The following is a 12,562-nucleotide window of genomic DNA, read 5'->3' as shown; positions in this document are numbered from 1 at the left end:
GGCTCGTGTAGGCTTTCTGGTGGAGGGGACTGGTGCCTGTGTTCTGGTGGATGAGGCTGAATCTTGTGTTTCTTGTGGGCAGGACCGAGTCTGGTAGTGTGTTTTGGGGTGTCTGTAAACTCATTATGATTTTAGTCAGACTGTCTGCTAATGGGTGGAGTTGTGTTCCTGTATTGCTAGTTGTTTGGCATGGGGTGTCCAGCAGTGGAGCTTGCTGGTCGTTGAGTGGAGCTGCGTCTTAGCATTGAGATGGAGATCTCTGGGAGAGCTGTCACCGAGTGATATTACGTGGGGCTGGGGAGGTCTCTGGTGGACCAATGTCCTGAACTCAGCTCTGCCACCTCCAAGTCTCAGGCCTGACACCCAGTCGGAGCACCAAGACCCTGTCAGCCACATGGCTCAGAAGAAAAGGGAGAAAGAAAAAGAAAGAAAGAAAGAAAAATAAATAAATTAATTAAATAAAATAAAGTTATTAAAATAAAAAATTTGTAAAAATATTATGAAAATAAAAATTTTTTTAAGTAATTAAAAAAAGAAGAGCACCCAAATCAATAAGCAAATCCACCAATGATAACAAGTGCTAAAAGCTAAACTAAGATAAACATATAAATCAGAAACTAGTCAGTCGCATACAGCAAACCCCAAGTCTACAGTTCCTCCCAAAGTCCACTGCCTCAATTTTGGGACGATTCGTTGTCTATTCAGGTGGTCCACAGATGCAGGGTACATCAAGTTAATTGTGGAGATTTAATCCGCTGCTCCTGAGGTTGCACAGAGAAATTTCCCTTTCTCTTCTTTGTTCGCACAGCTCCTGGGGCTCAGCTTTGGATTTGGCCACTCTTCTGCATGTAGGTTGCCCTCTGACATCTGTTCTTCACCCAGACAGGAAGGGTTAAAGGAGCAGCTGATTAGGGGGCTCTAGCTCACTCAGGCTGGGAGGAGGGAGGGATATGGAATGCAGGGCGAGCCTGCGGCGGCAGAGGTGCACCGTGTGTTCTCCCGGAGAAGTTGTCCCTGGATCACAGGACCCTGGCAGTGGCGGGCTGCACAGGCTCCCAGGAGGGGAAGGACGGATAGTGACCTGTGCTTGCACACAGGATTCTTGGTGGCTGCAGCAGCAGCGTTAGCATTTCATGCCTGTCTCTGGTGTCCGCACTGATAGCTGCGGCTCGTGTCCATCTCTGAAGCTCATTTAGGCGGTGCTCTAAATCTCCTCTCCTTGTGCATCCTGAAACAATGGTCTCTTGCCTCTTAGGCAGTTCCACATTTTTTCCCAGACTCCCTCCTGGCTAGCTCTGGCACACTAGCCCCCTTCAGGCTGTGTTCACACAGGCAACCCCAGTCCTCTCCCTGGGATCTGACCTCCGAAGCCCAAGCCTCAGCTCCCAGCCCCCACCCGCCCCCTGGGTGAACTGACAAGCTTCTCAGGCTGGTGAGTGCTGGTCAGCACTGATCCTCTGTGCAGAAATCTCTCCGCTTTGCCCTCTGCAAAGCTCTTCTTCGTGCCTCCAAAGCTTCCCCCCCACCCCCGCCCACTCTCTGTCTCCGCCAGTGAAGGGGCTTCCTAGTGTGTGGAAACTTTTCCTCCTTTACAGCTCGCTCCCAGAGGTGCAGGTCCTGTCCCTGTTCTTTTGTCTCTGTTTTTTCTTTTTTCTTTTGCCCTACCTGGGTATGTGGGGAGTTTCTTGTCTTTTGGGAAGTCTGAGGTCTTCTGCCAGCATTCAGTAGGTGTTCTGTAGGAGTTGTTCCACATGTAGATGTATTTTTGATGTATTTGTGGGGTGGGAGGTGATCTCCATGTCTTACTCCTCTGCCATCTTGAAGGTCCTCCTAACCTGTCTTTAAGAATTTTATCATTTATATATATTTTAAACTTCCATTGTTTTATATTTTTCTTAATTTAAACTGACAAGATTCTTTTCCTTGGTTAAAATTTTATCTTATCTCCTTTTTCTTTTACATTTCTTTTTATTCTGAACTTTTCGTCAGTCATTTCTTAAATGTTTGCCTTATATTAACTTTAGATCTTTTCTTTTGTTCTTTATCCCTTAAATTTTGTGTGACTTCATGGTTTGTTTCTCTGGAACTTGGCCACACAGGAGCTGCATGGAGGTTGGAGCTGCCCCTGCAACCACGCTTCTGATTTCCATTAGCTCTTCTAAAGAGAGCTCTTCTAAAAACCTTACTCCTAATGACTCCAGCTGAATCTCCATAGGGCTATACTTACTTTCTATTTGTAGATGATGGGACTTGACCCCCCAGGAGTTGTGGAGGTAGTTATTAGAGCATGGTGTCTCTAGGATCAAAATATACTGGCAGCCAATAAGGTTGCTCCTTAACATCTATTAAAATGAAAACAACAACAAAAAGTAAGAATTGAAGATCAGGAGGCTGAGGGTGGTCATCACAATGAAAAGTCACAATCCCTTGTTCTGTTCCCAGACTCAAGCCAGTTTTTAGATCTGAAACCCATTGACTGAAGAAGTGACTGTGCTGTAGGAGGAAGGACTAGCCATGATGTTGGCTAGTGTCTACTGACATGATGCCTCCAGTTATTCCAGAAAGAGACCTGTAACCATTTACTTGGGTGACTTTGGGAAAAGGAGAATAACCAGTTTTGAGGAGTATTGGACATAGAATCTGAGCTGACCTGATACCAGAGACTCAAAGTGTCATCATGGACCCTCGTTAGAGTGGCACCACAGTATTAAGTAGAGTCCTGGCTAAAGTCTGATTTACAGTCCCTGAGTGCACAATTGGAATCGATATACTTGGTGGGGTTTCTTAGTAACCCTAATATTGAGCCCCTTTTCTATGGAGTAAAGAGCGTCACAATGGGAAAGACCTAATGGGAACCTCTGAATCCATACCTCCCTCCCCCAGTTAGATAGTAAATCAAAACAATATTGTACCCCAAGGAGGATGACAGAGATCGGTGCCACCATTAAAGACCTGAAAGATGCAGGGATGGTGATTCCTACCATATCTTCATTTAATTCCAGTCTGGCTTCTGCAGAAACCAGATGAATCCTAGAGAATGATGTAGACTATTGCAGATTTGACTAAGTAGCACCAATTGCAGTTGTGAATGATTAGTTATTTTGCAAAGGCCAGTGGTCCATTCTCACAGGGATTGGTAACCTATTTGAAGTATGGGTTTGCCTTTGCTGCCCAAAAAGTCTTGGCCAGCACCATTATCTGGGGGCTTTGGGAATGCTTGATCCATAGACATGGAATCCCACACAGCATAGCATCTGACTTGGGGACCCACTTTAGAGTAACAAGGTTGTGGGAGAAGGCCTCTGCCTGTGGAATTCACTGGTTGTAGCACATACCACACTGTCCAGAGGCAGCTCACCTTATAGAATGCTGGAAAGGCCTTCTAAAGGTGCAATTCAATTGCCACCTTGAAGGAAACACTCTGAAAGCATGGGATCCCTTCAGAGTGCAGGGATTTATTAAATCAGAGACCTCTAATGTGCTGTTTCCCCAGTTGGAAGGCTACAAGTCTGGAAAACAACAAAGACAGGAATGGCCCCACCTACTATCCCTTCCAATGTCTCATGAGAAAATTTGTATTTCTCATCTTTGCAGTCTGGGCTCTGTGTTGTTGGAAGTCCCAGTGCCCTAAGCGGGTACACTCTTCCTAGAGGACACAGCAAGGGTACCATTGAACTATCTGTTATGGCTGCCCCAGGGCACTTTGGACTCATCGTGTGCAGGGACTAGCTGGCAAATGGAGGAGTTACCACTCTGGCAAGGGTAACTGACCCTGATCAGTGGGAAGAGGTAGGATGCTTTTACACAATGGGTACAGCATCACGATCCTGTTGGGCACCTTCAGGTACTTCCTTGCCCTGCTGTAAGTGTGAGTGGACATGTCCACTAACCCTAGACTGAAAATGGTGTGACGATCAAGTGATTGGACCCCTTGGGAATGAAGGTTTGGTTCCTACCATTGGAAAAGCCACTAGACCTGCCGAGGTTGAAGTGAATTTAGCATAAATGGTGGAGGAGGGAGGGGATGAGTTCCAGTTGTGGCCTTGAGATCAACTGCCATGTCAGGAACTGTAGTACCTCCCACTAAACTCCTTTTTCTGAGTTTCCTCTCAGAAAGAGAGGCACATAGGAGACGAAAGAGTTGCTGCTCCCTGAACCTTTATGGAGAAGCAGCTCTTCCTTCACAGTGGTCTGTGGAAGCTGTGAAAATGTGCCTAGCTGGCCTCCTGGGCCCAAGCTGCTATGCTTAAAAGCCATCACCAAGGGAGGCCATGCCTCTTCCTATGGGCTCTCCTCGCTGAGTCAGGTAGGGAGACACAGAGTTCTGATGGCAGTCTCTGGGCTCCCGGACTCCCAACAGCTTTGTCAACCCTTGCACCGACTGCAGGACAGTCTAGGACGCTTGCACCCAACCTCCTTTCCCTCTCTCCTTCACTCGAGGTCAGATTTATGTTGAGGTCTGATGACTCTCCCATTTTTCCCTGGCTCCCTGCCTATTTCCTTTCCCACAGGCATTTCCCCTAATAAAACCCTTGCACATTTCATCTCATCTTGGCATTTGGCATCTGCTTCTGGGAGGATCCAGTCTTAACACCAAGCTGTGACTTTGTTCTGACAGACAGCTAACTTACTTGTCAAATCAGCTTGGAGATTCTGAGGCTTGTTTTCAGGCTTAGGTGGGCCAGACCTCAGATAGCTTTTTCTTCTAGGATTAGTTTGGCCCTGAAACTAAGGAGTTTCCTTTCTGGAGTTTCTGATTAAATGCCCTGAAGTTCAGCAAGGACTCTCCACTCTGGCTGGCTGGAACATGAATATCCCCCAGCCCTTTGTGAACTCTGGAATTATTCATCTTATAGCTTCCTGTTTTTTGTTTTGTTTTCTGGCTAACTTTGTGACATTTTATCCTATGCATGTGCAGCTAAGTATGCAGTAACTGACTCAAGGGACTCCTGTGCAAATTTCTCTGTACAACTACCTGATACTCTGATACTCTGCCGTATTCATACTAGACACCTCAGTCTCTTCAAACTCCAGGCTAGACAGCCGGGATAATTACAGGTGTTATGTCATTCGTGTCCCTTCTCTCAGAGAGGAATCACAAGCCTATACTGATTTTTGTTTAATATCTGAAAACAGTTGCTTCATAAACCTGACTCAATTTTCTAGTTGATTACCATAGGAGGGCAGTTACCACAGGAGGGCAAAGCTGGTTCCAGTTGCTTTATCATTTTTGGAAGTGGAATCCTAGCACCAGCAACACCCTTAGACCTGGGCAAGTAGAGCTCTCTCTCTGGCTTGTTCCTTAGAGGGTCCTGTGCTTTGGAAGACCTTTTTAGAAGTTTTCAAGTCCTGTCTGTCCCTGCTGCCTGAGACCAGCTGAGGCCACTAGCGCCATCCTGTGGGAGTGTCCCAAACCCAGACCAGGACCTTTGTGGGCTCTGGACCCTATTTCTCCCCTGCTGGATGCTCTCTAACCCTTACCTTGAGCATGGGCTTGACCGAGCCCTGAGGAGCTCCAATGCAGGCGTGTGGCTTGACTGGTGCATTGTTTCCTTTGCCTGATGTGGTATTTCTTTTGCAAGATTACATGACATTGGGCTGCCAGAAAGTGCCGATGTGCTGATTTTGGATAACTCTAACCCACATGAGACACAGTATAAGTTCAGTTCTCTGGTCTACCACTGCCCCACCAATGACCCTTAGGCTTTATCCATGTATGTGGGCCCATGCATCAGTTCTCACATTTATATTCCAACTAGTCTACAGCACCAAAGCGGACAGCAGGGGAATAGCACATGTCCTTTATCCTTTGTGCCCGTGTTATGGGCACCCAGGGCAGTCTCCTCACCCCATCCCCAAGCTCTGTGCCATGTGCCAGGTAGTTTTCCATTGGTGGCTGCATCTATTTCCTCCAAGCACTTTTGAGACTATTGTTCTGCAGTGCCAATGGGCACTTTTCTGGGTATGTTCAGGAGGTGGAAAAGTAAGTCATGCATAATAGATCCATTCCAATATTTCTATAAGCAGGAGCTTTTTGATTCCTTTCACTACAGCAGCAGTTCTCAACATTAAAATCACTTGGGAAATTTTTAAAAATACCAATGCTTTGGTCTGTCATACAGAGTGAAGTAAGTCAGATTGAGAAAAACAAATACTGTATGCTAACGCATATATATGGAATCTAGAAAAATGGTACTGATGAACCTAGTGGCAGGGCAGGAATAAAGACACAGATGTAGAGAACGGACTTGAGGACACAGGGGAGGAAGGGGAGGCTGGGACGAAGTGAGAGAGAGGCATGGACATATATACACTACCAAACGTAAAATAGATAGCTAGTGGGAAGCAGCCGCATAGCACAGGGAGATCAGCTCGGTGCTTTGTGTCCACCTAGAGGGGTGGGATAGGGATTGTGGGAGGGAGGCTCAAGAGGGAGGGGATATGGGAATGTATGTATACATATAGCTGATTCACTTTGTTATACAGCAGAAACTAACACAACATTGTAAAGCAACTATACTCCAATAAAGATGTAAAAAAAAAAACCAACGCTTTGGCCCCACCCCAGACTAATTACAGCAAAATTTCTGGGCATGGGGCTTCAGCATCTTTGTTTGGAAAACTAAGGTGATTCTAATGTACAGCCAGGGCTGAATCTGCTGCTCTCATTCTGGCATATCAGGCTCATTGACTCTAGGCTACTGCTGAGTTTAAGTTTCAATTAATTCTAATCCAGATCTTCAAGAAACATATTAAATAGGAAGTTTTCGATGAGAGCATCAGTATCATTAAATTTAACCTGATTCAATCTTATGTTTGATCTAACACCCTTAGAATCCATTCCCATATATGCTCCCCAGACTTCGGCTGATACAAAATAGAAAGATCCTACATGTGTAAGCCTTCCTGGGGAAGACCTGGCATCTCTTTGTCTGGGCTATTTTAGGATCTCATTTTGAGCCTGGAGGCAATGAGAAGTGGATGGGTGAGGTCTGCAAATAAGTATCCCTTTTCAAGGCAAATGCTCCAGATGAGGCAGAAAGGTTTTTCTGAAGGAGAGATGGTTTCCTCAGAGTAGAGAGCTGCTTCTACTGGTAAAGGAGGTTCTGTGAGAACTGCTGATTTGAAGTTCTCAGCTTTGTCTCTCCAAATAGCCCCATCCTATCTCAGCATCTCACTCCTTTCCAGTGTCTTTACCTTAGCATTAGAGTCCTGGTAGTGTTAAATATTTAACTGGCATTGCAACTCTGGGCCTAATCCAATCTATGTTGGTCTTGCAGCTAGATGAGATAAGGGCCTTCTTTAAGGTAACCATAAGATTTTCTGACTGTCCACTTACACTTTGAGATGGGAGTTTAGATCCTTAGTCTTTTTTTTTGAGGCATGGGGAAGGAGCTCTCTTTAGGACAGTCAGAAGAAGCCATAGTAATCCACAATCCTCATAATCACCATTGTCACCATAATAGCTAACTCCTATAGCCACTCCATCTCCCAGTGCCTTGCTTCCTACCTGTAATTCATCCTATGCCACCTTCGATGAGAATTTGAGTAAGCATTGTCCCCACAAGGAGGATATTCATGTGCTCTTCAAATATGTGAGCTGCCCAATCCCGTAGTCACATCTTGAGAATCTATTTCCTGGAACAATTCCTGACATAAGTATTGTATCAGGTCCCAAAACAAAACAGATCGCACAATCCATGGGTTTAACTGGCATTTAACAAAGGGGCTGTTTCTGGAGGTGTGGACAAGATTAAGGGAAGCCATAACGAATCATCACACATCCAAGAACTAGCAACCATGAGAAATCATTACCACACTTAGACCTGAAAGGACAAGAGGAAATGGTTTAGCCAGAGCCTAGGAAAGCTAGAGCTGTGGAAGAGAGCCACTCAACAGGAGTTGGGCTGTAGTGGAGCCCTTGCCAGACTCATAGTGCTGAAGTACAGAAGGAGGAAGAAGAAATACTTCAAATTCTCTCTCTTTTTGCCTTTTGATCTCCTGATGAAGCCTCCCATTGGTCAAACCCAATTGTACTCAAAGGTCAAGAGAGGCTGGCTGATGCTATTAGTAGAGATCAGCTCCCCAGGGCAAAGATTGGATTAGATGATGAGGAACTGAGAATAATTAGCCCAAGATACCAATCTCTTGCCAAAAATCTGCTACAGGAGCAGACCTTTATGAAATCTCTGTTGATCTTAGCCTTTGCTACTTACGAATTTATCTTTGGCTACTGAGGGGATGCTCCCAGGATATGGAGATTAAAAAAAAAAAAAAACAACATAGTGTTCCTGATCTTATTTTGATATTGTCAGTCCATGGGAAAGCTTCTCAGTGAGGTAGTAATAGAACCAGGAAGGGAAGTGAAATTATCCAGCTCCTAGCCTGCTGTTCAGTTCTCTACCTGAATTCTAGAACTTGCCCTGTTTTTCTTTTGTATGGTTTTCCTGGTTTACACAAGTGGTGAAGCTGCACCTAATGCCAATAAGGGTCTTCTGGCTGAGTGAGATGCCAGTTATATGTCAGTGCTCAGTAAAACTCCTGCCTCCTCAAGGCATAGTAAGTGGGGTGGAGTGGTAATTTTAGAGAAGACACTGGAAAATTGAAGATGCAATTGGCAGGTCTGAGATCCATTTTTTTTTTTAACATCTTTATTGGAGTATAATTGCTTTACAATGGTGTGTTCGTTTCTGCTTTATAACAAAGTGAATCAGCTATACGTATACATATATCCCCATATCTCTTCCCTCTTGTGTCTCCCTCCCTATCCCACCCCTCTAGGTGGTCACAAAGCACCAAGCTGACTGAGATCCATTTTTGGGTGAACTTCATTTCTTTCCTACGGCTCATAAACTGTGTGACAAATAATAACCACTCTGAGAGTGCTTTCTGTGCATCCTTAGATAAAAATAGTGTTTGGCAATACGTAACATTTTCCCTGAGGTTTAGCTTTGTGATAACTTCCTCCTTATAAGTATTTTATTTAAATCTTGAGGCAAGAATGACTATACTAAACTTTTTTTTCAATTATGGAAAAGACTGGTAATTGTCTTCCAATGTCCATTCTTTCTTTCTTCCTTTTAGTATTAGAAAGCATCCCACAGAATGTTAGAGACAAATCTAGTTTTCCTTAGAGCCAGACATGGCCATGTGATTTCCTTTTCATTGGAATATGGACAAAAAAGACATGTGCAACACATCTGCATAAACTTCCTAAATAAAAACACTTGCCCCTCCACTTTCTGCCTTTTCCCTAACTGGGGCCAGGGTGCAGTTGAAGTGCTGGTGAGGCAGTTTTGAACATGTGGACAAAGACCGCCTCCCTGGGGGATGGATGATGTCACAGAAGAGAACCACCTGCCTATCTTGGAACCTCCACTTACCACTGGGCTATCATGTGAAGAAATAAATTTCTGTTTTGCTGCAGCCACTGCTTTTTTGGATCCGTTTGTTATAGCAGCTTAGCCTAAACCTTAACTAATAATGCATCAAGGCTTATTTCAAAGTCATACATGACAATTGACTGTTTTGTGCAAATTTGTCTGAGAAGCTCTCCTGTAATCCCTAACTTCCCATCTAAATAAACAGGTGACCAAATAAAATATTTTATTGAAAATCAGATTTTGTATTAATTTTATGTGCTTAAATGGATACTGAAAAAAGAAATGAACATATATTTTAATATGTGTTTTTTGGTATTATTTCTAGGATGATTTTCTCATTCATGTGTTTTGCTTCCTCTCCTTTCTTTAAATCACTATTTTCCATACTTACGGTTCCCACACTGGTTGCACACCAGATTGTGTGCAAGATACGACAGAGAAAACACTCATGACTTTATCCTCTTCTTCTTTACAGTTGTTCTCAATTATTCTATGTGAATTGTCAAAGTCAGGAAGTATATTTTCCAATTTAGGAAAGAGGGTTGGTTTATACACTGTTGATGTTCATTTTAAACACATTAACTTAGTGAATGTGATTAAAATATAATATGCAATGTGACAGAGTAGGAGAAATAAAATTCTTGGGAACTAATAATTTGAACCCCATTACTCATTGTTCAAACACTTATTGAACATATAATGCTGTGAGGGTGTGGACTCAGTGTTTCATTAACACTCAAGCCATGGTTTCTAGGGGAAATGCCTTTAATGAATTGAAGGGAGGAGAGTGATTTGCACATTTCTTGTATAAAATGATAAGTGATGGAGTAAAGGCTTCTGTAAAACAGCATCTCAAGAGAGCTCCTGATGCATTCTCCCCCAGCCTGTCACTAAAATACCTAGTCAGCTTTGAAAAGGATTTTTAAAAACCACCAAAAATTAGGAGTAACAACTATTGATAGCATTGGAGGAGTTTCTAGTTACAACTAGTTCCATGCAGTCAGAAACAGGGCAAACCTGCCTGACTGGAAATACACAGGAAGCCCTCTGCCCTGCCCCTGCCTGAATATCCATGTGCAAAAAGAATGAAATTGGAATCTTACACCATAAAAAAAAAGAACCCTCAAAATGAATCAAAGACCTAAACAGAAGAGCTAAAAACGTAAAACTCATTGAAGAAAACATTGGAGAAAGTCTTTATGACATTGGATTTAACAGTGAGTTGAGGAAGGTATCCAGGGAATGACATGCTGCATCAGAGGTGGTATTATTGCCACAGATAAAGCATTTTAAGTGGGGATAGAGACATGAGGCAGCAAAGCCCTTGGGCATTAGAGTTTCCTGAATCGATATTCAGTGTCAGAGAACTGGATCATGGGCTGGTGGTAGTAGGGGCAGGGAATGGAGACTTGACTTCAGCCAGGTGGTTCCCTGTATTAGACCCACTCTCACCATGTACGGGTGTATAGGACTCTCGATTTCACTATCTACTTGGACAAATTTCTTTCTCAGTACTAAGCCTGGATACTATCCTGGTCCAAGTCCCAAGACTGGATAGATTTTTCCTTTTGTGCAGCTATATTGTGGGGGGAAACACTTGATAAATTATCCAAGAACTAAAGAGAAAAATGACTTAAGATAAAAATAAAGAGAAAGAGCACAATAGATAAAGAAGAAAAAATGACAGTGATTCAAGCTAAGAATTATGGATGCTTCTGATGAAGGGAAAAAAAACAATTGAAACAAAAGAAACAAGAATTGAAAACATAAGTCTATAAAACTTTCTTAAAGAGAAAAAACTGATTACAAATCTCAAAAGAATAACAATATTCTAAATTTTAAAAAAACCTGTGAAAGAGGTTTGCTCTTAAATATATCCTAGCAATAATTTTTGAATTATGAAGATAAAGAAAAAAATCCTGTATGTATCCTGACAGAAGCATAATAGAATTTCAAAGAGGACATTTTCTATAGTGTGTTAGTTTGGGTCTTCCAAGAAGCAGACTCCAAGATGGAATTAGATATGGAAAGGATTTACTGGGGGAAATGACTGTAAAAAGAAAAGGGCAGGGAGCCAGAGGAGGTAGGGAGAGCCTTCAGACTGTGATGCTGGTCTGACCTCTTTGTAGGAGGGAGAGAAGAGAAGAGGGCTGGAGAAGAAGAGTCCCAGACTGCAGTGCCATGTTAAGAAAACGTCTGGCAGACCAATGAGAAGCCCTCCAGCCAAAATTGCCTATCAGCAGAGTCCTTCACAAGACTTTCATTAATGTCCCTGCCATGCTTGTCATTCATTGGCTGGGAACAGCCTACAGGGTGCATGGCCTCAGTGTTAACACTGTGGTAGACTCAGAGCAGCCCCTGAGGCTGTCAGTCACTTGCACTCACTGAAGGGGGAGATGGGACTGGTGTACATTTTCAGAGCCACCGAATGCAATCAGCCACAACCCTACACCTGAGGACCATAGATGATAAGTATCAACAATCTAAAAGTTTATTAGGCACATATAAGCAAGATTTAGTAAAGACAACAAAAGAAGTCTAGAGACTTCTACCCCAACCAGGCTCTATAAGAGAAGGGTACAATTTGAAATTGAAAGTTGAAATCACTTATTGATCCATGGGCTGCCTAATGGATGTTACATTAGCAGGCATGAAAACAACATGAATCGCATCATACACCTCCACCAAAGCTCTTGGTGTGACCAGGCTTATTGTCAATGAACAGTCATATTTTGAAAGGAAACTTTTTTTCTGAGAAGTAGGTCTTTATTTTAGTGGGCTTAAAAATTCAGTAAACCCTGGCTTTGTTGTTCCTGTGTTGCTGAGCACAAGCAGAGTAGACTTAGCATAATTCTTAAGGGCCCTAGGATTTTTGAAGTTGTTAATAAACATTAGCTTCAACTTCAAGTCACTAGCTGTAAGGGAGTCAGACTGTCCTTTGAAGCTTTGAAGTCAGGCATTGACTTCTCCTCTCTAGCTATGAAAGTCCTAGATGACAACTTCTTCCAACAGAAGGCTGTTTCATCTACATTGAAAATCTGTTGATAATGTGTAGCCACCTTCATTCATTATCTTATAGCTAGATCTTCTGGATAACTTGCTTCAACTTCTACATCAGCACTTGCTGCTTCACCTTGCACTTTGATGTTATGGAGACAGCTTCTGTCCTTAAACCTCAT

At 43.2% G+C, this 12,562-nt stretch overlaps 1 protein-coding gene across 1 annotated transcript in view; it reads left to right on the top strand.

The window, feature by feature from the left end:
- AP3S1 (adaptor related protein complex 3 subunit sigma 1) overlaps window positions 1-9,619 on the top strand; it is a 138,380-nt gene extending 128,761 nt beyond the window's left edge. The window contains exon 10 of the mRNA XM_049707645.1: window positions 9,268-9,619. The gene's annotated coding sequence lies outside the window, so the exon portion shown is untranslated. The remainder of the gene's footprint in view (window positions 1-9,267) is intronic.
- The last annotated feature ends 2,943 nt before the right edge of the window (window positions 9,620-12,562 follow it).

Source organism: Orcinus orca, chromosome 3, assembly GCF_937001465.1.
Source record: "Orcinus orca chromosome 3, mOrcOrc1.1, whole genome shotgun sequence".
Lineage (NCBI taxonomy): Eukaryota > Metazoa > Chordata > Mammalia > Artiodactyla > Delphinidae > Orcinus > Orcinus orca.
The sequence above is the reverse complement of the archived record's forward strand: the minus strand, read 5'-3'. Positions and strand labels throughout refer to the sequence as shown.